Source organism: Bos mutus, chromosome 9 (genome assembly GCF_027580195.1).
Source record: "Bos mutus isolate GX-2022 chromosome 9, NWIPB_WYAK_1.1, whole genome shotgun sequence".
Lineage (NCBI taxonomy): Eukaryota > Metazoa > Chordata > Mammalia > Artiodactyla > Bovidae > Bos > Bos mutus.
This window is the reverse complement of record NC_091625.1, coordinates 36,593,121-36,621,051: the sequence shown is the minus strand read 5'-3', so window position 1 is coordinate 36,621,051 and position 27,931 is coordinate 36,593,121. Positions and strand designations below refer to the sequence as shown.

The following is a 27,931-nucleotide window of genomic DNA, read 5'->3' as shown; positions in this document are numbered from 1 at the left end:
CCTTTTCGTACGACATTAGAACACAACACTGTTGGCTGAGCCCAGGTGAAGAGTCAGTCTCCTGTTGGAAGCTCAGTCCAAATAATCTGCTACTGAGACAACCAGAAGGCAGTTATCAGCCCTTATTACTAATGGTGGTTGAATTTGGGTAACTTAAATGGACATTTTATGAGATTCCAATGCAGTCAAATATAGGCATTTTTATTGTTGCAGCTGTTATACTTAAATAATCACAACAGTGAACTCTTCATTTCTCAGCTTCTTGTAAGCCAATCACAGGGCAATAGTTACAACTTCTTTAGACTATCTGCTTTAAGCACACAATCAAACATAGAAAAGTTGCAGGAGAGAAAGAGGAAAGTTTTATTATTACGTTGGGGAGGGAAAAGCAGTCCCATTTGATACATTAAAACTGCATCTTTCTTATGCAGCTGTCTTAGATATGAATATATATGTAGATATATTTAACTGTATTAAATTTCAGTTGTAACTTCTACCATTTTGAAAAAGCACTGCCTGGACCAACATCTATGCAACAGAGGCCTGGACCACAAGCAGTTCACTGGATTCCCCATGAATCATTCCAGGGCATTCCATTTGAGACACATTCCTGGGACTTTCCTGGTGGTTCAGGCGTTAGGGCTCCACACTTGCACTGCAGAGACGGCAGGTTTGATCCCTGGTGGGGGAATGAAGATCCCTCGAGCTGCATGCTGCTGTAGAATAAAATAAAATACACATTTCTACCGGTGTGAGAACCCAGCTGTGTCTAGTGACGCCTCACTGACATCTAGGGTGAATCTTCACCAGGTGATTGTTTCCAGAGAAAAAGTTTAAGTGGAAAAAAAAAAATGTAAAGGAAAACGTTAAGACCAGCAGGCCCAGGTCAGGGCCCTCTCTGTGGCATGTGCGAGGAACCTGCAAAGAAATGTCTTGTTGCATCTTAGACCCAGAAGCAGTCTGTACATTTCCCTGGGATACAAAATCATCTGATTAATGTGGCCAGCTGCCCATTCCCTTTGCTTTCCCATTCTGGGTCCATTGTTGCACCAAGGTGTCCCCACCTTTCCCTCTATGTGACTTGTGAGCTCACAAGGCTGGTGTGACTTGTCATAACCCAGAGTAGAAAGTGTCAGAAAAGATAGCAGTTATCAGGTGAAAGCAGCCGGATCCACTTAAAAGTCCTTAGGAGAGATTTTTTTTTTTATCTGAGCATTTGCTCTCCCCACCCCCACTTTTAAGTTAATCAATTCTGCCTATTTGGAGTTCTGGAAAATATGAACAGAATGAGTTAAGTCAAAAGAAAGGTACCACCTTTTGTAAAAGAGTGGGAAGTACCACCCAAGAGTGAAGGAATCTCTATTTGTTGAAAGACGGTGAGCTACTGACCTTTCTGGATTCTTGACCTATGCCTTCTTTTCTTTGTAATACCTAAACTCATTCATTTTTTGGTACAGAATACTGTGTGATAGGCCATGCTGATACTCTTTCACACCCCAAAGCTCCTCAAGCTGTCTCTAGAAACACATGCTGAGCAAAACAGTCCATGAGAAAGTTATTATCTATTGTTCACCCCAAAGTAACATCACGCAGGGAGTTGACGATCAAAGGCCATAAAGGAAAAGCGCATCACTGAAGAAGTCACTGAAGAAGTGACTCCAAAACGTCAGTATGATCTATTGAGGGAAAGGCATTTTCGTGAAAAGGTAACTCTTTGAATGCATCTAGGAATTTGCAAACATACTCGGAGTGGATCACAAAAGTTCTCCTAGGAACTCTCATTACCTTCCAGTGCCCCCACCCCTCCTCCCTGGGGCAACTTCCCAGGAAAGCAACTCTTGGTGTTGAACTTCGGTTAGTTTCTTAATGACCCTAAGGGACTTGGCGACTGCTCTGCAAGCAGGCTGGTTGCTCTACAATGCGTGCGGGCAGGCTGCTCCTCCCTGCACCCCAAATCTGGAGCTCTGACTTAATTGCGCAGGTATGCACTATTGCCCCTCCCCCCCCACCCCAAAATAAATGACCTCACTCGGATCTTCTTATTTCCTGCACTGAAGCGGGTTGCCCATGAGCTTAGCCACTGATTCCTTTGGAGTTGCCTAGCTGGCTTTTCGTCCTTTTCTCTTGTGCGTTTGTTTTCTCAGAGTGAACACTTGTGGGGGCCCCGACTCCACTGATTGAATGACAGGAAACTGGCCATGGCATTCTCTCTTCTGTTCCTAGAGAGTTAGGAAGTCTGGGAATGGGTTTGGCAAGAAGGTCCCTCATACCCTCAACCCTATTGCTTCTAGTGCTGCCCACTTCTTTCCAGTTACAAGCGCAAAAAACCTGTATTTATTGCTCTCTGGGCAGCTTCAGAGTCTCCCACGTCCCTCAGGCCAGAGGGTGTCCCCAGGAGCCTTCTTTCTGAAAGAGGGACCCAAAAGTTGTTGAAGAAGAGACCCAGGGATTGCCAGCCTAGGCTTCTCTTCCAATTGTCCCTGCTAGTTGCGTGGGCCTGCCAGCCCCCTCCTCTGAGCTTCAGCTTCCTTCCTGCCAATGCCTTTGTTTATCTGAAGCACCAAGTTTCCACTGGGAAGCCTGAAAGAGTGACCAGTGGTTCGAGACTTTTTTTTCCCCCTAACTATCTCATCTTCTTGACCAGAAGTCTTCCCGTTTTCTTTTCTCTAAGGATGTCATCTTCTTTCCTTAACTGGATGCTTGTTTGTTACTACTTTTCTGGGAATGTTCGACTGTGCTGCAGAGACACAAGCAGCAGAGCAGCAGGACTAAAGGCGTCCGTGTGGGACCCCGGCGCCAGTGCCCCTCCGATCATAACTTCCCCAAACATGCCCAAACGGTTTCCTTCCAGGCTTTTCACACCTACAGCGCCCATGGCAAGTCTTTAACTTTTAAGTGAAATGATCTTTAAAGAAATAAAGAGTTTCACAAAATGGATTAAAGACCTAAATGTGAGACTGGACACTATAAATCTCCTAGAGGAAATCATAGGCAGAACACTCTGTCAGAAATCACGGCAACATCTTTTTTGATCCATCTCCCAGGAAATTGGAAATAAAATAAAAAATAAACAAATAGGACCTACTCAAACTCAGAAGTTTTTGCTCAGCAACGGAAACAATAAATAGAACGAAAGCACAACCCACAGATTGGGAGGAAATATTTGCAAATGATGTGACCGATAAGGGATTAACTTCTAAAATATACAAACAGCTCATGATGCTTAACAGCATCAAAACAAATAACCCACTCAAAAAATGGGCAGCGGACCTAAATAGACATTTCTCCAAAGAAGACACACAGATGGCCAATGGGCACATAAAAAGATCTTCAGCTTCATTAATTAATCAAGAAATGCAAATAAAAACTACAAAGAGATATCACTTCACACCAGCCAGAATAGCTATCATCAAAAAAATCCACAAACAAATTCTGGAGAGGGTGTAGAGAGAAGGGAACCTTCCTATACTATTGGTGGGAATGTAAATTCCTACAGCCATTATGGAGAACAGTATTGAGGTTCCTTAAAAAGCTAAAAGTAGAGCTACCATATGACCCTGCAATCCCACTCCTGGATATATATCCAGAGAATATCTGAAAGGATAGATGCACCCCAATGTTCGGGCAGCACTGTTTACAATAGCCAAGACATGGAAGCAACTTAATGTCCATCGACAGAGGAATGGATAAAAGAGATGTGGTTCACATATACAAAAGAATATTACTCAGCCATTAAAAAGAATGAAATAATGCCATTAGAAGTAACACAGACGGACCTAGAGAATGTCATACTGATAGAAGTAAGTCAGACAGAGAAGAAGAAATAATCCATGACATCACTTATATGTAGAATATAAAAAGAAATGATACAAATAAACTTACAAAATGGAAAGAGACTCACAGACTTAGAATATGAACTTATGGTTGCCAGAGGGAAGGGATAATGAGGGCATTTGGGATGATCATGTACACACTGCTATATTTAAAATGGATAATCAACAAGGACATTTTGTATAGCACATGGAACTGTGCTTAATGTTATGTAGCAGCCTGGATGGGAATGGGGTTTAGGGGAAGAATGGATACATGTATATGTATGGCTGGGTCCCTTCACTGTTCAACTGAAACTATCACAACATTGTTAATCAGCTATACCTCAATATAAAAGTTCAAAAACACACACACACAAAAAAAGAAAAGAAAAGAGAAAAGAGTTTCAAAGGGTGAACTAAAGGAAAGAACAGTACACTAAACACTTAGCCTAAAATAGGAGGGAAAAAGCAGCTGGTCCAAAGTTATTTGATGGATATTCTGTATCCTTCCTTCTGTAACTTTATTCTTGCCCATGCCAAGTCCTAATTCAGCCTTCAATTTTGTCTTAAGAAGGTCTTTAGGGTTACAAAATCATTTCTCTATCCAAATCCCGTGACCCTCTCCTAAGCATCTGAGAATTTAAACATCCCTCCAGAGAGAGGATATCGGGAATTCCCAGCCTGCACTTTATATGACATCTAAATAATGACCGTATGTACAATATCCCATGTGAACTGTATTGGGCTTCCTCACAACATGGCAGCCTCAGGAAGGTAGGTTGCTTATATAGAAGCTGAAGGTAACAAGAGCATGTATTCCAACAGGCAAGTTAGAAATATCGTGACTGCCTTTTTTGAACTTTCCTTGGAAGTTACATAGCATCACAGTCAGAAAAGCCAGTCCAGTTTTGGAGGGAGGAAACATAACCCCCATCTCTCGATGGGGAGAATGTAAAAGGATCTATGGACATACTAAACAATATTGACTGACCCTCCCTTTTGTCTTGCAATTAAGTTTTCATCACCTTGATCTTCTCAGTTCTTCTGACTGGTCTATCTTCAGGTGATTTCCATATTGAAAATGTTGGCAGGTGAGGGAACTAGTCTCCAAAGATGGCCCCTTAACAACCACTCCTCCCAGTACAGGGCTCCTGTGCAGTCCCCTCCCACACTGAGTCTGGACCGGCACTGTGGAGGAGGTGATCCCATGTGACGTCCAAGAAGCCTTGCTGCTCATACTAGGGTCTTTTGAAATGGCCGTTCAGGGGAAAGTCAGCCGCCATGTAAGAAGTCTAATCTGAGACCACCATGCTGTGAGGAATCCTATGTGGTTCACATGGAAGAACTGCATGAAGAGAACAAAATGCTTGGTGAGCCCCTAGAGATTTCTGCCCTCTCAGCCTGGATGGCAGACGCGTAAGTAAAGAAGCCGTCTTGGATGTCCAGCCTGGTTGAGCATTCAAATGACTCCAGCCCAGCCACGATCTGACTGCAAACACACTTGAGACATCAAGCAAGAATGATCCAGCTGGGTCTAGACAATCCCCAGAATCTTGAGAGATAATATCAAATTGTTACTTTAAACCAATAATTGTGTGATGGCTTGATAGCAATAGAACACCAGGTTCTATCCATGCCGCCTCTGAATGTCTCCCCAGTCTGGTCCTCTTAGGCAGAACTTTGGCTTCAAATATTTGCTAAGGCAAATCTTGCTGTCTGGTCAGAGGAAGGACTCATACATTTAGAGAAGTTGCTCTTGGATATTACACTAGACATGGTCGCTGCTGCTGCTAAGTCGCTTCAGTCGTGTCCGACTCTGTGCGACCCCATAGACGGCAGCCCACCAGGTTCCTCCGTCCCTGGGATTCTCCAGGCAAGAACACTGCCATTTCCTTCTCCAATGCATGAAAGTGAAGAGTGAAAGTGAAGTCGCTCAGTCATGTCTGACTCTTAGCGACCCCATGGACTGCAGCCTACCAGGCTCCTCCGTCCATGGGGTTTTCCAAGCAAGAGTACTGGAGTGGGGTGCCATCGCCTTCTCTGAGACATGCTCACAAGGAACCATAAAATAAAGGTCAATACTTCCCTGGTGGCACAGATGGTAAAGAATCCGCCTATAATGCAGGAGACCTGGGCTTGATCCCAGGGTTGGGAAGATCCCCTGGAGAAGAGAATGGATACCCACTCCAGTATTTTTGCATGGAGAATTCTATAGACAGAGTAGCTTGGCAGCCTACAATCCATGGGGTTTCAAAGAGTTGGACATGACTAATCGACTAACACTTCCACTTTCACAGAGAAAAAGTACCATGAGAACTTGGGGGAAAAAAAAAAAAAAGAACTTGAGGAAAATAGAGGATTAATCCAGCCCGAAGCTCGTGGGCCTGAAGAGGAGGTGATATCGAATTGGATCTTAAATGCCAAGAAGGAATTTGTGGCTTTGTTTTATAGAAATAGGGAATTACTATGGGTTTCTGAGCAGAAAGGTGTGTGATAAAAAACTTTTTTCAGGAAAACTAGTCTGAGAGCAGTGTATAAATACAGTCAATTGCATTTGGGAGACACTAGGCAGGAGTCGTCTATGACGGAGAGGAGGCCAATAAAAAAGTGTTACGACCATCTGGGGAGAACAAGCTCTTGCACTTGGTGTGGCAGTAAGAAGAGGGTAAAACTAGATTTAGGAGACATTCCAGAGGTTCATATGACCCTGAAACACTATATATTTCACACACGTATTATATGTGAAATAGTAAAATTATGATACCAATTCTCCCATCCGTGAAAAAAATGAAAACAAATAATTCTAAAACTTTTACTTTTGAATAAACGTTGTATTTAGAAGAAAGTACCTTTAAAAAAACAGTTTATGTTCTGGAAAAAAAGAGAAAGTAATTTATATCTGTAACTGTATGTGCCATCAGAGATTACCCTTTTGAACATTGCTAGAAAACATTTCTAATATATTCATATTGATTTACAATTTTTGTCACTTATCCATCCCTTTGGAACATTAATAATGAAAGAAGCTGCAAAAAAAAAAAAAATTCAGGGCACCTTCATTACTAATTTTAAAACCCACATTGGCAGCTGGTGGCACAGTGTGGTCCCTACAAATATTTTTTAAAGTATGAGCTCCCTCTAGTGGCCAAAATAGTCCTTATCACCTGATCAAATCTGTGCCACCTATTCATATTTAACTAATTTTAATGGTAAAAAAGTTTAACTTCTAGAACTGAATTTGTACTTTAAAATATTTCTTTGCCATGTTCTGAATATGTTCAATAATATTCACAGTAAATTTAAACATCTACTATTATTGTTATGATTTGTAATTATCAGTTTTCAATAATGTGTTTATTGAGTTTCAGATCACACCAAAATGCAATTATCACTTAATTAATGTACAAGCTAATTTCCTAGATATATCCCCAAGAAGTGAGGTCATCATTTGTCACTCTATAAAATGTCCTCATCGATGAACCTATATCCTCTTAAAACTAGTTCAGTTTGAAACTATTCCAGAAATATACATTTCCCAACCAAATCCCATCATTCCTTGCAGTGAGGGATCACTCTGAGTGGATTCCATTGAATCACTTCTCCCCGCGGGACAGAGTCAGACAAAATCGGGATTTGGAGGAGTTAGGGGAGTGAACGCAAGACTAATACTGTCTACTGTGTCTACTGTGCGTCAGGTGTTAGGTTTTATGCTTTACATCCACTATCTCATTTGAAGCCCTAGAGGGATGATATTCGGTTCCTCTACTATTTAACACAAATTTTCCAGACTCTTACAAGTCATAATAAGGCTTAGAAGAAAAGTAGCCATCTTCTTTGCATCTCTGGGTTAGGGTACACAGAGCCAAGTGGGGAGACCAATAAGGACGCAGATGAATGTCCTCACTGGGCAGGTGGAAACCCAGGCGCTGAGAAACCCCCAGGAGGGGCTCTTCAGCCCAACTGCAGGGAGGAGGGTGGCAAGCAGCAGGGAGAGGTGCCTTGAAGAGCAGGGGATATAAGTGGAGTCTTTAAGGATGCTGAGGAGTTAGCCTGGCAGAGGGACAGTATGTGCAAAGGCCTGGATGGAGTCAGAAGAGAGCGTTAATGCGTGTTGGCTGACACTTAGGGAAGGGTGAATGGTTAACATTCCATTGTCAAGAGACCAAGTCAACACCAGAGAAGTTAACACAGAATCCTGCCAAGATAAAAGTGAGGCCTGGGTGATTGCATAGCTGCTAGCTGTTCACCTCCGCCTTATGTATTGGGGGAACGTGACAGCCCTGATCAAGGTGATGCCAGGAGAAGCTGACGCCAACATAAGTAATTACGAGGCCAGCTCTGCAAACACCTCCCTCTTGGAAGCTAACAACTGCTGCAGTTGTGTGTCTGAAGCAACAGTGTGAACACCCGAAGTGATGTGGTAGCCAGTTATGATGAACGCAATACGGCTCGCTTTGGGAGTGAGCCTTGGGAATGGGTGGAGAGGGCGGCTTTCTCTTTCGAAGGCTGTTTGTCCAGCCTTAGATCCTGACCTTAAAATCCAACCCAGCTGCCCCATCCCAGCACTATGACTGTGGACCTGTGTCTTCTAGCCCGATGGGACCTGAAGTGAACAGGAAACACAAACGTGTGTAGTCAAAGTTACTCTTGAAAATACCTTAAATTATCCAAGAAGTGATCCACAGAAACATGGTTTTGTATATACAACCCAGTACAGTGAATTTCATAAACCCTGCAGTGGGAGACCTGCGGAACTAAACTAGGAGAAGCCTCTATGACATGTCTGGGTGTTCAAACCAATCTTCCTTTAAAGTCATCTGAACAGACCCCTTCCTCTCAATTTTCATAATGCTTATTCCTCTCACATTGTCTTTAAAGCTACTTTGTTTTCCTCCACTTGTATTAAGGTATACTTTACACATAATAAAATTCACCCATTTTATATGTATAGTTGATGAATGTTGAAATTGTACAGTCTTATAGTCACCACCATAAGATATTAATATAAAAACATGTCTGCCATCCTGGAAATTTTTCTTGTGTCCTTCCTTTGAAGTCAGCCCCCTCCTCCAAACTCTGGCCAAAGGCAACCTCTGGTCTTTTTATTGCTATAGTTTTGCCATTTCTAGAATTTTATAAGTAGAACCATATACCGTCTTTTAATTAGAATAAAGGTGTTGAGGTTTATCCATGTTGTCTGTGTGTATCAGCAGTTTGTTCCTTTTTTGTACTTAGTGTTGATTGCTGCCCAGATTCACAGGACAAATTACAATAAAATTTCAAAGACTTCTCTGCAGTCAATGAAAACGCAAGATGTAATAGACCTCAATGGCCTTAACAAGGAGGCCTGAGATGAACTTAATTACTGGGCCGTGCAACGCCTACCCCAAATGCTGTTAGATTCACAGCTTGTAAGAGTCAATGTGGATATAGATACCTGTTGGACATGACATCAGTAAGACATGTCGAAGCTATTCATCACTCTCAAGTTTTGTTAAATCTGTAAAGAAACGACCCCTCTCTCGCGACTGGTCGGGAATCTTGCTGTGCTCCCGAGAAGGCAGCTTCTGCTGACCTTGAAGAGCACGTGAGAGAGGGGCAGTGCCTCTTTTTCCCTCTCCCCTTAGCAACCTGGCTGCCAGGATCACCGCCTGGGCCATCCGTGGACTGACAGTGGCACTGTTCTCCAGGAGGCTGGGCCCGGGGACTTCCTTGGAATGAAGTGGATGGAGGTGACTAAGGAGGTGACTAAGGAGGAAACAGGGCTTGAGGAGTGGGTCTAGGAGGAAGGGTGGGGTTCATTTGTGTAGAAAGTATGGATGGTAAAGTCATTATTAATGATTCTGAGAGGCAGCCAGAGAGAAACTACTGCAAGCCGACCACCCTGGACAACCCAGGACCTACGTTCTGGAGGGTGCCCTCCGCAAGAACAGTGCATTTGTCAGTAGGAAACTTTGTGCAAAGGTCCCAAAGCAATTCCTGAAAAGTACTATTTTATCTTGTGTTTAGAAAGATCTAGACAAGGATATCTGGCAATGACTATAGTAGGTATAATGCAGCCTATTGCAAGCGAGGCCTGGGTCTTAGCTCCCTGCAACAGTGTTTCTCAAGAAGACTTGAGCAATTTTCTCTCCACTTCAGTGTTTATAGTTATTACAAAAGTATGGATAATAATAACTTGCACAGTACAGAACAGTGAAAGATGATCATAAGTTGTATACTGCTGTAATTCAAAGCCCAAGATTGGTAAAAATCTCAGTTCTGTAGCTTCTTACCTTTAAGGTGATGATCAAGTCACTTAATCACTTTGTACCTCAATCTCCTGATCTGAAAAATGGACATAATAATGATAATATTAATATTTATCTCTATAATGCTGTGGAGAAGAAACAATGTAAGTATATGACATGCTAAGGCTGATGCTTGGCAATAGGAACCTTTCAATTAACTATAGTTGTTGTAATTATCATTAATGTTGCTATTATTATTGTTGTTGTTATAATGACTCTAGCCTTATCTTCCACTTCTAATATTTCCTCTGTTAACGAATCCTTTAGTATAAAATCTAATCTCTTCTTTGACCCAGACCTTTTCATCTTGATTGAATATATGTACACCTGTTGGTCCCCAGTCTCATCATTATGCAATCCCAGACCTTTGACCAAGTGTATCCAAAGCAAGTAAGTTTACAGTAAATACATTTGTCATTTACATTATCAGATGGCATATTTTTCCCTAGAATCCTAATATTAAAAACATACAGCATTGCTAAAAGCATTAAATGAAATGAAGCTCAATATAGCTACACTAATCTGTGCTTTCTAAATTTACTGACAGAAGTGAAGAAAGTAGGTTGGCATGGCTTTTGTACAATTTCTGTATCACACTAACCTAAATTCAAACAGTGTGTTTAGATAAAAATATTGTTCCCTCCAAGGAAGCTCCTGACTTTGCAGAGAAAAACACTTCTATGTGGAACATTACTTACACAATGAGCACCTTGCTTCCTGGAGGAGAAACGCTGCAAGCACATCACCACCACATTCTCCAGAAGTAAAGATTCTCTGGTGCCCAGTCACCACCAAGGAGGGGTGTCCAAACCGGGGAACAAATGGCACCAACAGTTTAGCACCACCGGGCACCTTTGAGGGGAGAAGTGGTAGGGTTCTTGTCAGATCAGTGCTGACCTCCTGTTGTGGCCAGGCTGACTGAGAGGGACTGGGAGGAGGCAGGAAAGAAACCAGAACCGCAACTAACGTGGCTGGCCAAACCTCCAGGGACAAAGTAACCACCCTAGAACTTCAAAGAAAATAATCACCTGGGAGGTTCTTCCTTAGAGAGATAGAGGGTTGTTAAATTTATCCAGATGTGAGGGAAACTAATTTTATTTTTCTCTTATTCAGAAAGAACAACCAAGAAGAAAAGGAGGGACTTCCCTCGTGGTCCAGCGGCTAAGCCTGCACTCCCAGTGCAGGGGGCCCAGGTTGGATCCCTGGTCGGGGAACTAGATCCCACATGCCACAACCAAGAGTTCAAATGCTGCAATAAAGATCAAAGATCTTGAGTGCTGCAACTAAAACCTGGCAGCGCCAAATAACTAAAAAAAACTTTTTTAAAGAAAGAAAAGCAGTGTTCTTAAGAAGAAGTATAGTTTATCAATTAAAACATTAGAAAACATACTTCTTTCCCAAATTTACATTGAACTTACTTCCTAACTTACTTCCTCATTCCATATGCAACCTTGTGGACTTAAGGTGGCGATTCCTCAGGGTCAACTGTACACCTCCCTGTCTGTTCCCCCTGCTCGGGAGGAAGATAGTTGAAGCCACATTTGTGTCTGCTTCACTTCTGGAGTGCATAGGCCAGCATCACACACTTTCTAGATAACTGAGGAGATTCTGATTGGATTCATGCTTCATAAAATGAAACCATCAGCTCTGCTTAAAAGAAACCATCATTCTTTTTTAAAGTTAATTTTTATTGGAGTATAGTTGGAGGAGGAAATGGCAACCCACTCTAGTATTCTTGCCTGGGAAAGCCCATGGACAGAGAAGCCTGGCAGGCTGCAGTCCATTGGATCACAGAGAGTTGAACATGACTGAGTGAGTGAGCAGCAGCAGCAGCGGCATGGCTGGTTTACAATGTTGTGCTACTTTCTGCTGCACAGCAAAGTGAGCCCGTTATGTGTCTTCACATATCCCCTCTCTTTTTGTTATCATAATTTTCATTTCAATCCACTTACCTTTACACCAAGGTAAAACTGGCAGAAATCTATGTAAGACTGGGAGAAACTAAATCTCACAATACGCTACAGTTAGCAAGAATAGTCTCTACATGTATCTTGTGTTTTCAATCCCAGGTCCCAGAGGATTTTAGAAGGATATGTTACATTTTTTTCTGTTTAGTGGAAAAATAAAAATCATGAAAAATGAGTACAATTTCTGTGGTGGTTTAGTCACCAAGTTGTGCCCGACTCTTGCAGCCCCATGGACTATAGCCTGCCAGGCTCCTCTGTCCATGGGATTCTCCAGGCAAGAATACTGGAGTGGGTTGTTGTTTCCTTCTCCAAGTACAATTTATATAATAGCCAACAAGAAGTTAGTAAATAAATTATGGAAATTGATAAAATGGCATACTATGTGGTCATTAAAATTACGAGAGAGCTCTATACTTACTAACAATGCTCTCCTTGGAAAAAATTTTTATTAAAAAAAAGCAGTTTAAAGTATGTATGATAGAATACCTGTTTTGGTAAAAATATGTATGACTGTTAGTGGAAAAATATGTATGAATGTATGTTTGTAAATAGGAAGATAATTTCCTCTCAGGTTGGCAGATATGTATATATATTTGGCTGATCTGCATAGCATGTAGGATCTCAGTTCCCCAACCAGGGTCCAACCTGTGCCTCCTCCATTGGGACCATAGAGTCTTGACCACTGGACCTCCACGGAAGTCCCATGGAAGTCCCTAGATATTTGTTTTGATATTTTATATATTACTGTATCTTCTGTTTTTAAAATGATGGAAAAGTATTACCTTATAGTCAAAAACACTAGTTTAAAAGAATATGTAGTGTCGCTCTTAAAGAAAATATTTTTAAATTACTCAAAATCTCATCACTTGTAACTATGTAAATACCTTATTATATCATTTGTATTGGTTAGTTAGTTTTATTATAAACTACTTAAAAATTTAGTGCCTTAAAATGCTAATTTATTATTATAGCTCCTGAGTCTGTTGGGCTGCTTGATCTAGACTAAGTTTGGCCGACATTATGGGTTGAATCATGTCCTCCAAAACTTCAGAGTTTGAAATCCTAATCCCTAGTACCTCAGAATGTGACTGTATTTGGAGACAGTGCCTTTAAAGAATTAATCAAGTTAAAATTAGGTCATTATGGCAGGCCCCATTCCAATTCCACTGGTGTTCCAATAAAAAGAGATTTGGACATAGACACACATAGAGAGAGAACACCATGTCATCTTGAAGACTCATCTGAAAGACCAGGAGAGAGACCAGAAGAAACCAACCCTACCAGCCCCTGATTGCAGACTTCCAGCCCCTAGAACTCTGGGAAAATAAATTTACATTGTTTACACAGCCTGGTCCATTGTACTTTGTTGTGACAGTCCTAAAAAGTAACATAGCAGATATGAGCTGGGCTCCGGGTCCAAGTGAACTGGGAGCTCTGCTCTGGGCTGTGTTTGACAAGTTGCCTGGGGCAACTCACCCTCCATGTCTACATTCCTACTTCTGGGACCTGTTGCTAGCCCCCGGCATGTCGCACCCAGGGATGGGAGGAGCACAAGAGATAAAGTGGAAAAATCTTTTGAGGCCTAGTCTTGGAGCTAGCAAAGTACTGACTGCTTCCTTCTATTAACCAAAGCAATTCGAATGACTAAGCCCAGGGTAGAGAATGAACTCAATCTAAGTCAGTCAGTTAGAGGCATGTCTGCTGTGGGAGAGAATGGAAAAGAGATCCAGCAAAGTGTGGACATGGAGAAGAGCAAGTGGGGGAGGAGCGACTAGGGCCAATAACATACTATCTTAGATGTCCACACAAGCTTATATTGCAAGTCTTACGCCATATGCGCTTAGTCGCTCAGTCGTGTCCGACTCTTTGCTACCCCATGGACTGTAGCCCGCCAGGCTCCTCTGTCCATGGGGATTCTCCAGGGAAGAATACTAGAGTGGGTTGCCCTGACCTCTTCCAGGGGATCTTCCCAACCCAGTGATCGAACCCAGGTCTCCCGCATTGCAGGCTAGTTCTTTACCGTCTGAATCACTATGGAAGCCCTGACACCATATGCTTACTATATGCTATATATTTCTAATTTTACTTACATTTAATCTTCTTTTAATCTTCTTCTACCTTTTTAATAGGACTGATAATTTAAAATTTCACTGAATGCAAAATATATCACATTAAATTTTTTTAATTAAAAAATTAAGAATTAGTCAATAAAATTAACACATATATGAACCAAGATAAAAGTCTAATCCAAATGGAAAGCTAACAGCACAGTATAATTTTTCATACTTTGGGAATACTCAATATTCATTTGTTGAATAGAGTCTATATAAATTTATTTTGAATGTGAGAACTGTTGCTAAAACCACACATTCAAAATGTGAGAACTGTCGTTTGTTGAAACAAACAAAAATAACAAAACAAAAAAATACATGCAAAAATACTGAGACAATATTGACTAAAAGTTTACAATTTGGTATCCACCATCATCTTTCTAGTTAGAAACATGTGGGAGTATTTTATGGATTTAAAACTTTTTGATTCACTTGGATGGAAGGTTGGCTAAAAGTTAGCTATTTAAAAAAACTATGATTCTGTTTTTGCACTTCAAAAACACTTCTATGTTTGTGTAAAAGGAATGCAAGAAAACATCAAGAATTTTGTTTTCTAAAGAGTGATAAACCTCATTTTCCTAAGAGGATCAAAAGATGAAAAATCTTTATGGAAGTTTCCTTCCTAAGAGAAAGTAAATCTTGGCTCCAAGTTCATTTTCCAAATCAGGAAGAAGTTTTTTCTTAGGATAGCAATGAACTTGAGAAGTAGAAAAAAATACATTTCCCAATTGTTAATTATTCTTATAATTTGGTTCTAAAAACATTACCATTATACGTAAAAAGATTTTAGTGTCTTATGTAATCAGTAATGCAGTCACTTAAAAAACATGTGGAAATTGCAGAGCTAAATAGCGGACATATATTTATTACATTTGGTACATGCCCATACTCCAGGGATAGCTAAATGTGTGTATAGTACTCCTTTGTCTCCTCTTAGAAACCCTTCCAGAGCTCTGTTATGAATTATATTGTGTAAATATGTCCACATTCAGTTTCAGGAGAGTTATTCCCAAGTCGATTTCAAACTGAACACATGTTGCATCTGTTTTCTGTTTGTGAATACTCAATGCTTGGCACTTTAATTGGGATATTTTTCTTTGGAATGAAATAATTTCAAATATTTGCTTAATCAAAACATCAGTTTCCTTTTGCAGTTTCCATCCTGGATTGTTGGTAGGTTTCCCAGACCAGGTCTCCTGTGTGATGGAGAGGGACCCACCTCCCCTTGGTGGGGTGGGGAACAGAGGAGAGAGCAGGCCGATACGCAGACCACTGGCTCGTCCCTTCAGCACGTCCTGTGCCTCTCCAGATCCCACCTGACCTGAGGGCTATCCCACCTGACCTCAAGTACTCTGGAAGGTTTTAACTGTCTCATTTTCTTCTAATAATTTATCATCTTTCTTTCCTCTGAAAACTTTAATGGGTGCAGAAAAATTTTCCCTTCAGCTAAAGTTCTATGAATCCAGTGGAACCTCAGCTCTCTCCTCTGCCAGATTCAATCAGAAGTTTTTTGGGACCTTGATTTTGGGGGTATATGTGTTTAAGAGACATTAACCTGGCGGCAGGGTAGAGTGTGGGACAGTGTGGATTGAAGCAGAGAGGATGGAGGGAAGTAAGGCAAACCAGGAGGCCGTTGCTGTTGTTCATAGGGAAAATGAGGAAGTTACGGCAATAGAATGGAAAGAAAATAGCCTGTGCTCCTGGGAAAACCACAGCCTTCAGAGTTAAAAAGGACTGGCTTTGAATCAGAGCTCAATCATGTATGAGCTCTGTGACCCCAAGCAAAATATCCAACCTCGCTAAATCTCAGTTTCTCTGCTTAGAAAATGAATGTGAAATAACATATATAATTCTTGTGAGGACTAAATTATAGTTTTTAAGATGCCTAGTATATAATGTTAACATATGATTTTTAAATAGACACAAGTGAAAGTTATTATGAAGGAAGAAACAAAGGCCAACGGATTGAATATAGGAAACGGAAAGAGGAATATATTCAAAGATCAGAAAGTGTTCAGCCAATCAACACATTTCTCTAATTTACTGACCACAGGACATCTTTTTCTCCCTACAAGATAATTAATTAGCCAATGAACTGATTAATTATGGAATAACAACAGTAAATAACTTACCTTAAATTAAGTACTAATAGTGGCAGAGACAAGACTCCAATTTTGATCTTTTGCTCCCCTTCTTTCTTTTCTTTACCTTCTCTTTCTGAAAAAAATTGATTTGAAAAATTTATTAGACAGGGCAGAGTCAAGGAAATTACCCACACCTCCAGGAGACTTGAAGTGGATTGTCAGAGTCTGAGCAGACTGAAGGGTGTCCACACAGCGCTGAGCAACTCTTGTGCCCCTCAAGGGACTGACTGAGGTCACTCAGGGCACTCACTGGGCCCAAGCTGGGCCACTCTTTGCATTTCTCACATGTACGAGCTCTTTTCTGCTGCAGGACACTAGGCATTCTGCCTTCTCTGTCTGGAGTCTGTAATACCTAACTCCTCACTAGGACACTTTCTATTCATTCTTTATTTTTAAATTCAATTTAATTTTCATTTTATACTGAAGTATATTTGATTTACAAAGCTGTTTCTTCCTTCCTTTTTTGGGGGGTGGGGGCTGCTCTGGGTCTTCTTTGCAGCATGCAGGCTTCTCTAGTTGTGGTACAAGGGCTTAATTGCCCTGCAGCATGTGGCATCTTAGTTCCCTGATTAGGGATTGAGCCTGCTTCCCCTGCCTTCGGAGGCAGATTCTTCACCACCAGGTAAGACCCTCTTAATCATTCTTTAGCTCTCAATTGAAAAGTTACTTTCTTAGATAGACGTTCCTGACAGCCTCTATCCCTCACTTCTCAATCTAACTCAATTTCTTCATATTCTTCTTATGCCACACCTTTTTCTGTTGTATATAGCACTGACCACAATCATAACCACATAATTGTCTACTTGTTGGCTTATCTAATGCTGCCTCTTTCATGAGACTAGAAGGTAGATTAGATTAGATTTAGGGCCAGTACTGTGAACGCTATAAGAAATATTCAGAAGAGAGCCTAACAGAAATGTAGATTTTTTTTTTTTTTTTTTGAGGCAAAATTCACATAACATAGAATTGAGCATTTTAAAGCAAACAATTTAGTGGCATTTAGTGCATTTGCAATGTTGTACCACCATCACTTCTATCCAGTTCTAGAACGTTTTCATCACCTCCAAAGGAAATCTCATACCCATTAAGCACTTATTTCCAAATTCCCCCTCTACCCTAGTAACCACTAGTTTGCATTATCTAACAATTTACCTATTCTTGATATTTCATATAAATGGAATCATATGATCTGTGATCCTGTGTATCAGGCTTCTTTCACTCACTGTAATGTTTTCAGGGTTCATCCACATTGTATTAGTACTGCATTCCTATAACATTTCACTATATATATATACACACACACACAATACTGACTAATATATAATTATATAATATATATATAACTAACACACACACACACTATATATATATATATATATATATATTTTTGTTTATAGTTTTTTCTTATATTTTCATCTGGCTTTGGTATCAGAGAAAGACTGGGTTCAAGGATGAGATAGTGTGCTCCTTCCTGTTCTACTTTTTGGAAGAGTTTGAGAAGTATTGGCATTAATTCTTCTTTAAATGTTTGGTGGGATTCACCAGTGAAGTCATCTGGTCCTGGACTTTTCTTTGTAGGGAGGTTGGGTTGTTGTTGTTGTTGAACTGATTCAATCCCCTTTATTTGCTATATCTATTGAGATTTTCTGTCTAAGTCAGATTTGATAATTTGTGTATTTCTAGGAATTTATCCATACCTTCTAGTTTACTAAATTGTTGGCATATGATTCTTCATAGTATTCTCTTATAATCCTCTTTTTTTTCTGTAAGTTTGCTAGCAATGTCTGCACTTACATTGCTGATTTTAATTATTTATGCATTCTCTTTCTCTTAGTCAGCTGAGTTAAAACTGTCAGTTTTGTTGGCCTTTTCAAATTTGCTGAAATACATGAATCTACAAACAAATCTAATAAGCTCAATGCTCTCCAAGAATTATAAGCATGAGGAGATCTATACTGAGACACAGCGGGTCTCACAGTTTAGCATTAAGGCTTTTATTTTTTCAGGGTGTCACCTCAGGTCTTCTGTTTCTGAGCCCAGAGCCAATCTGGTCCAGCTTTTGTAGAGGGCAAACCTCTTCTGTTGGGGTGGAGGACAGGGGTGCCTGTTGGGCTTCTCAGGCTAGGGAGATCAAGCTGATCCTCTTGAAGACATCACAGTTTCCCGTTTTCATTCTCATTCAGCACTGCAGCTTTCAGTGATGCCTCCCATTCTAAGCCTTTCTGGAGTTCACCGCTTCCTGACTTTCATCCTGGTAGGAGTTGGTTCCAGTCACCACTTTCCGTAACTTTTCAAAATGATCATTTTTCTTTTTTTGCTGTGGTATCCACTTCCATTCTCCTTTTGGACTTAGTTTTTGCTCCTTTTTATATTTTATTGGGCTTTCCAGGTGGTGCTAGTGATAAAGAATCTGCCTGCCAACGCAGGAGATATAAGAGATTCGGGTTCAATCCCTAAGTCAGGAAGATCCCTTGGAGGAGGAAATGGCACCCCACTCCAGTATTCTTACTTGCTGAATCCCAAGGACAGGGGAGCCAGGCAGGCTACAGTCCATGGGCTTGCAGAGTGGGACATGATTGAGAATCTGAGAAACAAAAAAAATATATTAGTGGTTTTAAGAAGGACCAGAGACAATCTCCTATTTAACCTTTATATCTATCCGAAATTAATATTATTTCCATTTTATAAATGAGAAAACTGAGGCTCAGAGCTTGGGAAACTTGTCCAAGGCCAAAAAAACAGTAAGTAGTGATCTTTATACTACCTTATACAGCTTTACTAAGCATTAAGTAGTTACAGCTACTCCAATGTTACCTGGCTTCAGCAAGTGTTCTAAAACAAGTTTTGTTACCACTCCATTACAAAGAATAGCTCTTGCCAGGGTCCTTTGGGAAGAAGATCAGGCCAGTTATGAGTTTATTTCCTCTCAGTTCCAAATAGATCCTTTATTGGCTGCACCACAATGCTAGAGTTGATTTTTAAATACTTCTACTTTGCCAGCTGGCACAATACCAAGTGTCAATAAAAGGCGCTGGAGGAGGAGCTTCTCTGGTTCCAGTGTGCTCTTCTCCGCAGGTTCTTGCAGCGTGAATGGCTTCTCTGGCACCTGGCTCCTGCATCACCAATCAGTTCTCTGGCACGTGGACCCATCACACAATGGGCAGCAGCATCTCCCTACCACCTTAGGAGAATTTCTAGCAACTGTTGGAGGGTGGATTCCCAGCAAGTTCCATCCATGCAATCCCCAGTGACTTCTCTGCCAGCCAGAGAGCCATAGATGTGTCCTCTCCAGAATCTGGGTCTCAGTCTTGGGTCAGGTGGTGGGCTCATCTTGGGATACTCTCAGGGACAATGGCCTCTCCTTATATCTGTTCTTTTTTACCTTTTTTTTTTTTTTAAGTCTCCCTAGTTTTCAGTGGAGAATCCTTCATTAGTCTAATTTTGTTATAATTAATGATTATATAAAACTTCGGAGAAGGCAATGGCACCCCACTCCAGTACTCTTGCCTGGAAAATCCCATGGACGGAGGAGCCTGGTAGGCTGCAGTCCATGGGGTCTCTAAGAGTAGGACACGACTGAGCGACTTCACTTTCACTTTTCACTTTCATGCATTGGAGAAGGAAATGGCAATCCACTCCAGTGTTCTTGCCTGGAGAATCCCAGGGACAGGGTGCCTGGTAGGCTGCCGTCTACGGGGTCACACACAGTCGGACACGACTGAAGTGACTTAGCATAGCATAGCATAGCATATAAAACTTGTCATGTTCAAATCACATTGTGGTTTTCTCTCATGATTAGACTCTGGCACAGGCAATCTTTGGTCTCTGTAACTTTTTTGAGAGGGGCATAAATTGTATGTGACTTAAAAAAAAAATTAGTTTGTGCTGGGTCTTCATTGCTGTGCAGGCTTTTCTCTAGTTGAGGCAAGTGGGAGCTGCTCTCTAGCTGTGGAGCTTGGGCTTCTCATTGAGGTGGCTTCTTTTGTTATGGAGCTCAGGTTCTAGGGTGCACAGGTTTCAGTACCTGTGGCACATGGGCTCAGCAGCTGCACCTCCTGGGCTCTAGATCACAGGCTCAATAGTTGTGGTGCACAGGCTTGTGCTCCGAAGCACATGGGATCTTCCCAGGTCAGGGATCAAACCCATGTCTCCTGCATTGGCAGGCGGATTCTCTACCACTGAGCCACCAGGGAAGCCGTTTTTGTGACTTTTATATTTTTCCAATAGCAATTTTTGGAATAATGAATTGATATAAAAATTAAAAAATTAACCTCTATGGGTAAATGTTTAGGTATGAGGGAAAGGCTGCTGTTAAAAAAGAATTGATAGTAAGTATATTATATTCAACAACCAATAAATATATTGCATACCTATTATTTAAAAAAAAAAAAAGATACAGATGGCTAACAAACACATGAAAAGATGCTCAACATCACTCATTATCAGAGAAATGCAAATCAAAACCACTATGAGATACCATTTCACACCAGTCAGAATGGCTGCGATCCAAAAGTCTACAAATAATAAATGCTGGAGAGGGTATGGAGAAAAGGGAACCCTCTTACACTGTTGGTGGAATGCAAACTAGTACAGCCACTATGGAGAACAGTGTGAGATTCCTTAAAAACTGGAAATAGAACTGCCTTATGATCCAGCAATCCCACTGCTGGGCATACACACTGAGGAAACCAGAAGGGAAAGAGACACATGTACCCCAATGTTCATCGCAGCACTGTTTATAATAGCCAGGACATGGAAGCAACCTAGATGTCCATCAGCAGATGAATGGATAAAAAAGCTGTGGTACATATACACAATGGAGTATTACTCAGCCATTAAAAAGAATACATTTGAATCAGTTCTAATGAGGTGGATGAAACTGGAGCCTATTATACAGAGTGAAGTAAGCCAGAAGGAAAAACACCAATACAGTATACTAATGCATATATATGGAATTTAGAAAGATGGTAACGATAACCCTGTATACGAGACAGCAAAAGAGACACTGATGTATAGAACAGGCTTATGGACTCTGTGGGAGAGGGAGAGGGTGGGAAGATTTGGGAGAATGGCATTGAAACATGTGAAATGTCATGTATGAAACGAGATGCCAGTCCAGGTTCAATGCACGATGCTGGATGCTTGGGGCTGGTGCACTGGGACGACCCAGAGGGATGGTATGGGGAGGGAGGAGGGAGGAGGGTTAAAAAGAAAAAAAAAAAAAAATAAAAAAAAAAAGAAAACATATTAATATTTGATTTCTCATTGATAAAAAAAGACATCATGTCTAATTTTAATCAGGACTTCTGTTCTATTTTGAAGTTTAAAAAGTTTGTATTTTAGGAATATATAGCTATGGGATGTGAGACTGTGTATTCGTATGTGTACATGATTGCTAGGACTGATTATTGTTAAAAAAAATAAAAAAAAATAAAAAAAAAAAAAACAAACAAACAAAAAAAACCGCAAAGGAACAGCAACAGCACCACAAACCCACCTCAGTGCTACTAAAGATTGGGAAGACTGACAAATCATCCGCATTGATTCGCTACTGGAATGAGACCAGACAGCAGCAAACACAGCTGTTTTTACATAATATCTATAATTACCAGGCTTTGAGAAACTTCTCTAGGAAAGCAGGGAATCCTTAAACTTTTAAGTGACAGCGCTGCCCTGTGAACACAGGTGTGGTGCTGGCTCTACAAAACCAGAATATTTCCCTACACATTCAAAAAAAAAAACAAAAAGACATACTATTAATTTTGGACTTGAAAGATCTTTCAGCCAGAGATGGCAAAAGCATTTCATATTTAATGCCATCTCTGATTAACTGTAATGGCTATCTGGGTTGAGAAGGATTTTAAGGCCAGAAAACAAAGATCAATTTGTAATGTCTACCCCAAGTAAAAGAAGAGACATGATGGAAAAGCAAAGTATTTGTCAACTGTTACCTGACCAGTTTCATAGATTAGTAAAGCGAGGCATAGCAATTTAAATGACGAGGCCAAAACAATAAAGTAAATAATATTTCAATAAATAATGTAAAGCTGGGGCCTACTCCACATTTGTGATTTCTAGAGCACTGCTCTTTACCTGCTGCTGCTCTAAGTGGTGCTGGTGCTTTGAACAGGCCAAGTAAGAAGCACAAAAAAGGCTAGAGATGAGGCTGTTCACCATGAAATAACTTTTAGGATCTGTGGTGCATACCTGGAAGTTCAGATTTATTGCCCATCATATTTAGAAATAGATCTGAGATAAAATGAACTTACAATGTTTTCTAACTCTAGAAATACGATGGCATTGAGTCATTAAGAAACCCCAATGCTTTACCATTTACTTCAAGGTATCTCAGATTTCCAAATTTGAGATTAATTTGAGATTTCCAAAACGTACTCACCATCTAAAAGGAGTAGCACAGAAATTGCACCTAAGCCTAGTACATGTGAACATTATACAACTAAATATGTCTAAAAATAATATATTTCTTACAATTCACCAAAAAGAGATTTGCCATTGATTAACGGGGAAGAGGATAGCTAGTAACAGTTTGAACTTCAGATTGTAGAGAAAAATCTTTTACTGGAAGATAGAGTATGTCCACATCAGGTGGATCCTTCAGAAATTAGAATTCAGCCCATTTCAGACCACTTCTGAAAGGCTGATGAGATGTAGGTCTTCCTTTCTTGTACCTGGAAGGCTGTTATCTAGCAAAGGAGCACACTAGGGTGCCCTTAATAGCTCAGTCCCACCTAGAATTCAATCAAAGGTGACCCATGTTTGAACTTTCCAGCTAGACTACAGAATAAGGAGATTTTTGAAGTGTTTCTCACCTAGAGACACAGCAAAAATGCAATTAAAAAAGGCAAAAGGAGAAACACTTGTCTCTTAAGTCAAACATTCAGTTTACTAGTTGCCAGAATGCAGTGACCTTTTGTTGGTATTTGTTTACTGAAAAACTTTTCCTGCATATCAGGCAATTACTGTATAGGAAGGTCACCCTTGAAATGTTGATTTCTGAAGAAACAAAAAAGATAACTAAGTTAAAGAATACAGAAGAGAAGCCAGAAGCTTCTGATTTACCAATAGAACCAAAATTCGTAACTTGAGAGATTAGTCTTAGATTTCAATCATTACTTTGTTGAACTTACTCTCAAACACATACCATTGGTTATAAGGTGGTCCTGGAAAAAAAATTTACCAATCCAGAATTTTACTATTCATGTTATTTTAGAAATAAATGTACATGTACATATTTTATCAACATTTGGAGTAAACATTCTTAAGTAAAGAGCAAATAACAACTTAACCAAGTTCAGTTCTCCTTTATAATTTATTCCACCAGGATTAACTAATATCCTAATCATAATACTTCAAAGTTTCATAATTTCAAAGATCAAAGAGGTTAGGTACTTAGTTTAGTAACAAGTGCTGTGGAACTATTTCATATGCAGTCCAGTATCCCTGCATATGAACTTCACTATATACTGAACTACATTTTTTAGAATCAAATTTCATTCCTTCTCTTCTATTGTGTATCTTAAATGATTCCATTCCCAACCAAAATAGAAAACTACTCTGGCTCTAATATTCATTTCCATTCTACTTTTGACTAGAAAAGTCACAAATAACATTTACTACCAGATACACTCTACTGTTTTATGGATGTAAAACTCAGGAATTAGTATTCTAATTGTTCTACCTAAAGAAAAATTCCAATCAGTAAACTACACTGTAGCTTAATTCAAATGGTATGGAGTCTTAACACTGCATTCAAAAGAACTTGTCAATGAGTGTTACTCAGCGTGTTCAATGGACCATCAAGCGACAACAGGAGAAAATGCACAAAAAAATAGAAAAAAAAAAAATTTAAACAATGGAACATCTGCCATCTTGTGGCAAGTTGGAGAAAATGCAGCAACTGTTGAGTGGCTTCTTTATATTGTAACCCTTCTGAGGATTATTGCTTCACATTAATATTGCTACTCATGTAAACAGACAACAACAATTTAATAGTTTCATTTTTTCCATAATCCATTCACAACCATTTTGCTTGACAGATTACTGTTCAGTGAATTAACTGCAGGGACACTAAGATCCCCCTAAATTTACCAAATGTTAACAGATTCCTTGCTGAAACTAGTTCTCAAAAGATTGTTTCCCTATCCACCATGGCCTAGTATTTTGGTACTAGTAGGCATCAAACTCAAACACAAGGCTCAGAAGCAATTTTTGATGTTTAAATAACACTTGAAGATTTAAGACTTCCCTCACAATTCTGGTCCCATCTATCTCTGTTTACCTGACATAACAACAGTAGTAGTTAACAGCATTAACTGTATCAACTCAATCCTCAACAGCCTTAATGAGGTGAGGACTACTATTATTTTCCTCATTTTAAGTTAAGAAGCAATTAAGACACAGAGAAGTTAGTAACTTGCACAAGATTGTGAAGAAAAAAGGATCTTAAACAATCAAAAATTATTACTTGTGATAGCATACAAATTGAAGTTTTCTCATAAAACCTTGAAAATCCATGTCATTTATATCACAATACAATAAGAAACATTATGAATCTCGGTATCAGAGAAGCTTCAGTAGTAATTTTACTGAAGCCACATCAATCAGAAGATGAAGGCAAATTACTCCACTCTAAGAACTTCAAAGCATCTCCTATTGACAGAAAGCTAGTAGCATTAGTTATTAACTACCTCCAACAACACAAGAGAAGACTTTATACATGGACATCACCAGATGGTCAACACTGAAATCAGATTGATTATATTCTTTGCAGCCAAAGATGGAGAAGCTCTATACAGTCAGCAAAAACAAGACCAGGAGCTGACTGTGGCTCAGACCATGAACTCCTTACTGCCAAATTCAGACTTAAATTGAAGAATGTAGGGAAAACCACTAGACCATTCAGGTATGACCTAAATCAAATCCCTTGATTATACAGTGGAAGTGAGAAATAGATTTAAAGGCCTAGATCTGATAGATAGAGTGCCTGATGAACTATGGACTGAGGTTTGACATTGTACAGGAGACAGGGATCAAGACCATCCCAATAGAAAAGAAATACAAAAAAGTAAAATGGCTGTCTGGGGAGGCCTTACAAATAGCTGTGAAACGAAGAGAAGCAAAAAGCAAAGGAGAAAAGGAAAGATACAAACATCTGAATGCAGAGTTCCAAAGAATAGCAAGAAGAGATAAGAACGCCTTCTTCAGCAATCAATGCAAAGAAATAGAGGAAAACAACAGAATGGGAAAGACTAGAGATCTTTTCAAGAAAATCAGAGATACCAAAGGAACATTTCATGCAAAGATGGGCTCAATAAAGGACAGAAATGGTATGGACCTAACAGAAGCAGAAGATATTAAGAAGAGGTGGCACGAATACACAGAAGAACTGTACAAAAAAGATCTTCACGACCCAGATAATCACGATGGTGTGATCACTGACCTAGAGCCAGACATCCTGGAATGTGAAGTCAAGTGGGCCTTAGAAAGCATCACTACGAACAAAGCTAGTGGAGATGATAGAATTCCAGTTGAGCTATTCCAAATCCTGAAAGATGATGCTGTGAAAGTGCTTCACTCAATATGCCAGCACATTTGGAAAACTCAGCAGTGGCCACAGGACTGGAAAAGGTCAGTTTTCATTCCAATCCCAAAGAAAGGCAATGCCAAAGAATGCTCAAACTATCACACAATTGCACTGATCTCACACGCTAGTAAAGTAATGCTCAAAATTCTCCAAGCCAGGCTTCAGCAATATGTGAACCGTGAACTTCCTGATGTTCAAGCTGGTTTTAGAAAAGGCAGAGGAACCAGAGATCAAATTGCCAATATCCGCTGGATCATGGAAAAAGCAAGAGAGTTCCAGAAAAACATCTATTTCTGCTTTATTGACTATGCCAAAGCCTTTGACTGTGTGGATCACAATAAACTGTGGAAAATTCTAAAAGAGATGGGAATACCAGACCACCTGATCTGCCTCTCGAGAAATTTGTATGCAGGTCAGGAAGCAACAGTTAGAACTGGACATGGAACAACAGACTGGTTCCAAATAGGAAAAGGAGTATGTCAAGGCTGTATATTGTCACCCTGTTTATTTAACTTCTATGCAGAGTACATCATGAGAAACGTTGGACTGGAAGAAACACAAGCTGGAATCAAGATTGCCGGGAGAAATATCAATAACCTCAGATATGCAGATGACACCACCCTTATGGCAGAAAGTGAAGAGGAACTAAAAAGCCTCTTGATGAAAGTGAAAGAGGAGAGTGAAAAAGTTGGCTTAAAGCTCAACATTCAGAAAACGAAGATCATGGCATCTGGTCCCATCACTTCACGGGAAGTAGATGGGGAAACAGTGGAAACAGTGTCAGACTTTATTTTTCTGGGCTCCAAAATCACTGCAGATGGTGACTGCAGCCATGAAATTAAAAGACACTTACTCCTTGGAAGGAAAGTTATGACCAATCTAGACAGTGTATTCTAAAGCAGAGACATTACTTTGCCAACAAAGGTTCGTCTAGTCAAGGGTATGGTTTTTCCTGTGGTCATATATGGATGTGAGAGTTGGACTGTGAAGAAGGCTGAGTGCCGAAGAATTGATGCTTTTGAACTGTGGTGTTGGAGAAGACTCTTGAGAGTCCCTTGGACTGCAAGGAGATCCAACTAGTCCATTCTGAAGATCAGCCCTGGGATTTCTTTGGAAGGAATGGTGCTAAAGCTGAAACTCCAGTACTTTGGCCACCTCATGTGAAGAGTTGACTCATTGGAAAAGACTCTGATGCTGGGAGGGATTGGGGGCAAGAGGAGAAGGGGACGACAGAGGATCAGATGGCTGGATGGCATCACTGACTCTATGGACGTGAGTCTGAGTGAACTCCGGGAGTTGGTGATGGACAGGGAGGCCTGGCGTGCTGCAATTCATGGGGTAGCAAACAGTCGGACACGGCTGAGCAACTGATCTGATCTGACTAGTGGAATTTGGAAGCTTTCATCCATGCCATACGGAAATGAGAAAAATTGAGAAAATAGCAGTATCTTCCTTAAGAGCTTCTCCACTCCCCCTACCTCCCTGCCAAGTTGAGGTCTGTTTTAAAGTGCCATTTTTAAAACTGAAATGATAGTGACTACCCCTATCAGGACCATATGATTCTCCCAGAAGACTCTGTTAGGATTTGTAGCCACAAGGTAAATCTTCCAAGGAAGAAATGAAACTTAAGATAGTCACTATTGTCCCAGAAACGCTGAACTGATGAATCTGTAAGTCATCACAAGACAATTTGAAAAAAAGGAAAGGAAAGCTATAAGGATGTATAAAATTTCCATCCCTTTGACCAGAAATTATGTTTATATTTTTTAATTAAAAATTAATTTTAAAATCACGTGAAAAAATTGAATAAAAATTGATTACCTCAATAGATGCAGAAAATGCTTTTGATAAAATTCAACATCCAGCTAATCTGACTCTTCTCATGGAAAGCATACAACTTCTTTTTATCCATTTGATTGCCCATTATCCCAATACCACTCAAGGAATAATCTCTTCCTTCATCAATCTGAATTATTTTATCCAATATTGTTCCATATGTATTA

General features: G+C 40.1%; 1 long non-coding RNA gene across 2 annotated transcripts; it reads right to left on the bottom strand.

Annotated features, from left to right (window-relative positions):
* Positions 1–104: 104 nt before the first annotated feature.
* LOC138989212 (uncharacterized) lies at positions 105–18,909 on the bottom strand. 2 transcript variants are annotated; one of them, XR_011465469.1, is made up of 4 exons: positions 18,834–18,909; positions 16,313–16,397; positions 10,088–10,139; positions 105–716 (listed from the first exon to the last, which is right to left on the bottom strand). It is a non-coding gene; the product is annotated as an uncharacterized lncRNA (long non-coding RNA). The 2 variants fall into 2 exon arrangements; XR_011465468.1 differs by lacking the exons at positions 16,313–16,397; positions 18,834–18,909 and adding an exon at positions 10,801–10,942.
* Positions 18,910–27,931: the final 9,022 nt, after the last annotated feature.